Below are 5,451 nucleotides of genomic sequence, written 5' to 3'. Positions count from 1 at the left end.
GTGTGTGTGTAATGGGGTAGCGGGTGGTGATCAAGCCCTGGACTTGTAGTCAGGGGCTCTAGGTTAAACTTTAGCTCTGTTACCAGCTGCTCACTTCTGAGCCAGTTATTTAACTCTTCTCTGCCTTGGTTTCCTTATGTTGAAAGCTGAAATCAACATAAATTCCTGTTCCTGTGTTTAACAATACTGAGACCAGGCATATGTTCCTGTTCCCATGTTAAAAAACACTGAGAACAAACAAAAATAACTTAAGCTACTTGCTCTAGGAAATAATAGTTCCTAGAAGATAAGACTGTTAACTAACTAAAATAACTCACCTATGAAGACTAACAGCTTACTCATAAAGACTCGTTCAAGTCTTTCCTGTGCCCACCAATCCAAAGCTAGTATGTCATAAACTCGGCCCAATCCTAGTTTTGCACCTTGTAAAACTCACCTTAAAATCACCCAGCTCAGTCCCTAAAACTCTATAAAGATACTTCCGACTTACCCCTTCTGAGACACTACTGTCAAGATGGTGTTCTTCCTTACTGCAGTGAGTCTGATCAGGACAACCCTCAACTGCTTTGCATGGTACTGTAACAGGTTCTCCTGGCAGGTTTTCTGAGGACTTGGCAATATGTAAAAGAGGATGGTTGGACTCTATACTCTCAGAAGTCCCTTTTATTTCTCACTTTCTCAAATTCATGTTGGTGACATTTTCTTCTTGGCTTTCTGACATGGATTCAGTCACTTTTACAAACTTTTTTTTCAGGCTTTGTTATTTTTCTTTTTCCTTCCTTAATTTGAAAGTGCAATCTAAGCTGGGCATTTCAGAGGAACAGCCACTGGTAGGTTCTAGCTGCAATTAAGAAGCTGAAAGATGGATAGTGGTGATGGTTGTGCAACAATGTGAATGTATTTAATGCTACAGAACTGTACAATTAAAATGGTAAAAATGATAAATTTTATGTTATGTATATTTTACCAGAATTTTTTTTCTTATTAATACAGTATTTATTTGTCTTTTCTCTGTCAAATCCTGAGCCAACCATGTTCCCCAGGCTGCCTGGGGAGGTATAGGAAAAGGAACACACAGGGCCGACCACACGTGGGAGAAAGAACGATGGGAGGTGGAGATGGCTCCTTCACATGGCAGAGAGGATGAGAAAGGCCACCATCGGGCAAAATCACCCCATGGCCTCTCAGAGGGCAAAGCCCAGAATGGCGTAGGAGAAGAGCTGTTGCTTCAGAGAAGGGTTCCTGGCATAACCAATGATGAGGCTCCCAAACACAGTCCCAATCTGAGCCCCACAGCCAGCCACCCCAACTGTGGCAACCCCAGTTCCAATGAACTTGGCTGTTGTGTCAATGTCCCTTGAAATGGTGCTGGTTTGGAAGCTGCGGCTAGAGGCAAGTGAGGTAAGGGGACATGAGACTGCCAAGCTGCTGAGGCTCTCATCTGTCAGTATCTCCGGTCGTTTCAGCACCACTGCAGATAGTGGATGGCTCAGCAGCTGTGAGGTGCTCTTGACCAACGAGGGAGAGGAGATGAACTTGGAGCAGGCGAACATTTTCAGAGGCTGTGGGGCTGTAGCAGGAGAGCTGCTCCCAGTGCAGAGAAGACAGTACCAGGATTTTTTTAAAAGAAGAAGCTAAAGGCAATTTCCTCTTTCCAATATTTACACTGGCACCATAGGATGCCAGCAAAGGGCTGCTGGAAACTGTTCCTCTTCTAGGTTAAAAGACATATACACGAAATGTACAGGTCTAGAGCTTGTTAGAGTAAGGAGGTGCTCTGTGTCCAGCCTTCTCCTCCTCCTTCTCCTCCTTTCTCCTTCTTCTTCTCCAGGGAAGAGTAGGAGAGGCAACACTTTCTTTCCTATTCCTATTTAGCTGGATTTCAAACCTAAGAGCATAAAGACAGAGTGGGTAAATACCCAGAACCTGGTTCAGGAATGTCTTGGTTCGGTATACTCCTCTATTCTGACCCAATTTTTGCACTGGTGGATTGGGGTACAATGACAGGAAGGGTAACGTCATGGTTAGACCAATGTTAAGTTTAGGGAGAAGGTGGATGTAACTTGAGGAGAGGCAGATGTGGTTAGAAATGGCAGACACAAGCAGTATATCTGAGTATCAATTTTTCTTTGGCAGTGAAAGCATAAGGAATACACAGGTTATTTTATGTACATATAAGCTCGATAAATCTGGCATTTCTAGCTCTCACCAAAAGGTCCATCCAGTGTCAGCTATACAATTTGTGGGGCCCAGTGCAAAATGAAAATGCAGTGAAAAAATGCTGTTTAAAAAAGCAGTGAAAAAAGCTTTAAAATATAAAGCTTTTCCCTTTCGTCCACGGTCTCTCTCTTTGGACTTTCATGGTGTTTTCTACCTGCGATTTAATGTAGTTCTAAGTGAAGAAAAATTACAATCTTAAATTATTAGAATGAATTTTACCATTCATTTTCATTTTTGTACTGTGCAATGACAGTTTTAAATGCAAATATAAGAGTATTTAAGTCATATGTGGAATAATCAAATACGCGATTTGTCTTTTGCAGTTTGTATGTGTGTATGTGTTTCATTCTTATCAGAACAGTGGGAATGCTGCAGAAAAGGAACCATTTTTATTCTACTTCTTGATGCACACACATTCTACCAACACTCTCTACCTTCAGCTTGCTGATGAGTAAGGAAGAGTTGAAAGGAAAGGAAAATGTTTGCAAAGACAGGGCAACCCTTTTCCTTTCCTTCTATGTTATCATTTTCTGTGGAAGTGGTTGGTTAACATGGAGGAGTAATATGAGTAAGAAAGTATATGATAGAGTTCCTTGGTCATTCGTGTTTCTGAGAATGTCACTGCTTGCTTTCTGTGTTCAAAGCAAATTCTAGTTTGTATGGAAAACATGAACTCTCAGGACTGTCAGCAATCACACTTATTTACTCATGGATGTAACACACTTACCTTGTACTTGCTGTGGGTCTCAGTGAACTCTCATGCATTGCGGGCCCATTGGAATTCTGTGCTTATGGAGCGTCGCAAAAGCTATATCTGAATGGGGTGGCAAGAAATGGTGGACACACATACAGTGTGTATCTCCTCTGCTCATGCTTCATTGAAATTCCATTGGACATCTACAAAACATAACCTCAAAGATAAAATGATTAAGAATTTCAAGATGGTGACAGCAGAGTATTAAGCCAAGCCTGGGGTCTTTCTGAGTGTGGGGCTTGGTGGGACCGCACGCGTTTTGTGTTCACGAAGTGGGCCCTGGACCCATCAGAGTATGATATTACATCTGAAAAAAATACTAATCTGACTCCAAAAATATCCATGAAAATCAACTTTGTTTTTACTGAAGTTTTCTTGAGATTACTGAGGAGAGGGTGTCAAAGTACACCACCAGGTAAAATTTCCCACAAATCCTTTTAAGTTTCTCTCTCACCAATGAGAGCTCTTTGAGGCAGCTGTTATGTTGGCAGTCTCTGGCCCCTGGAGATCCAGGCATTGGGATGAATGAGGGGGAAGATGGCCTGGATCAGTTTATAGCTGGCTCCCCTAATTGACTATAAGCACTTTCTTCCCTAAATAAGCCAGTTGTCTAAGGAGAACCAGTTGGGATGGATTGAAGGATTTATTTCACTTTACTTTATCAGAATGGCTAGTCCATGGACATATAAGGCAACTGAATTAATTTTTGTAAGTTTTGAAATAAAAGGGTGGGGTGAGAAGGAAAACAAATTAATAACTCTTTAGCACATGATGCACATGGAAGTTCATTAGTGGCTCAAAGTGAGCGCCTCCTCTGGGATTTGAAACCAGCTCTCTCTGCTTCTAAAGCTGGGCTCTTTCCACTTGATTGTGCTGGTTCCCACAAAAGGGAAGGCAACTCTTGAGCAACCACGGTATACCAGCCATGTGGAAGATGTTTTATGTGACAAATATGTGATGGAGGTATTATGAGTTCCCACTTTCCTGATGAAGAGACTGAGGCTTGGTGAGGCTAAGCACCTTGTCCAAGGTCACAGAGCAAGTAAGTGACAATGCCAACACCCTTGTCATTTCTGAGTCCAAAACTCATGTTTTCTCAGTTTGCATGAGGCTAGGGAAGAACCTAGCTCTCCTAGCTTCCCCTTCATTAGTCTGTTCAGAATATCAGGCTGCTTCCATCATTAAATCATTTTTGGTTGATTGATTGATAGACTCTAAAGGGCTGCACTTTGCTTGTCCAGGGATATAGGACTTGATGTGGAGGAAGGAAGAGGGATTCCACCAATCATCTCTTTGATTTAATTTTTCCACAGTCAAGCCCCTTCTCCAGGGCCTGTTCATTTTCTCCACTTTGGTCCTCCCCAGAACAGTTTCTAGGGTTGGTGGGCCATGGGGGAGGGGTGGGGTAAGGGTGGTCAGGAATGAAGAAAGCAAAGGACCATATTTATAATTCCTTTCCTTTCTGTCCTGCCCCAAGCTCTGTTGGGATATTTCTTCAAACATGTTTAGTGACCTGTCACCACAGGGATTTGCTGAGTTAGTTCAGTGGAAAGAGTTTGAACTTACATGAGATTTTAATTTTGGCTTCTGACACTTTAATCCAGGTAGGTTAGAATTGCAGTGCTTGTAGCCAAAGGCTATCAAAAAACTTCTGGAACAAAAATCAGTTACTCTTTTTTCAGAATAAATTGTGAGATAAAAACAAAGTATCACTTCTGGTTTTCAAATATAATTCATACTTAATGTACAGTGATCTGTAAATGTTTTGTGGGAGGTCTACGTTTCTTTCTTCATGTCTGGAGGAATGAATGAAGTGAGGGTGAGGAGGCCTGTGAGGTGGCAGCAATCCTGGACCTCAGCCTCTGAGATTTGTCTGAGCATTTTGTGTTTTGTATTGATGGGTGACTCTCAACTGACTAGATTGGGAAGTTTCTCCCAAATAACATCCCACTGAAAGAAAAGGTAGTTATGGTAGTAGGGGCAATGGAGAGAGGGAAAATCCACCCTGAAGGTTCTCTTCTAGACTCTTGGGCCTCTGAGGAATAAGGGCAGGAAGGAGCTTCTGTGCAACGTAAGAAGGCTTGGTCTCTCAGGTTCTTTGGGTTTACGAATCCCCAGTGACCATTCTGTGCTGTCTGCATTCCTGGGCATAGCTGGTGGCCTGCTGGCTTTTAAATATGAGCACCTGTGAAATTTGCCTACAGGCTTTCTCTGGCTGCTGGTTCAAGCCAAAAATGCCAGAGAGTTAATTCCCCCATGCTCTCCTTCTCCCTAGCAGCCCTCCACAATGACTGAAGTGAGTTGGTGGAGAAATTCCCCAGCTTCCTAGTCCCTTGGCAGGGGAAACTTCGAGATGTGTCCCATCCAGTCTCATGGAGTTCTCTAACAGGATTGGGCTCCATTTATTGGCTGCTTTTCCTTCCCTGACTCACTACCCCCCTCCTTTACTGGTGTTTTCTGGGATCACCTCCCAAATA

The 5,451-nt window shown here is 42.7% G+C and overlaps 1 pseudogene across 1 annotated transcript; it reads right to left on the bottom strand.

Annotated features, from left to right (window-relative positions):
• Positions 1-1,178: 1,178 nt before the first annotated feature.
• LOC101177786 lies at positions 1,179-1,602 on the bottom strand (annotated as a pseudogene). Its single transcript, XR_004028691.1, has one exon. The product of XR_004028691.1 is annotated as an ATP synthase F(0) complex subunit C2, mitochondrial pseudogene (transcript).
• Positions 1,603-5,451: the final 3,849 nt, after the last annotated feature.

Source organism: Nomascus leucogenys, chromosome X, assembly GCF_006542625.1.
Source record: "Nomascus leucogenys isolate Asia chromosome X, Asia_NLE_v1, whole genome shotgun sequence".
Lineage (NCBI taxonomy): Eukaryota > Metazoa > Chordata > Mammalia > Primates > Hylobatidae > Nomascus > Nomascus leucogenys.
Note: the sequence above shows the minus strand (reverse complement) of the source record. Positions and strands in the feature narration are given on the sequence as shown.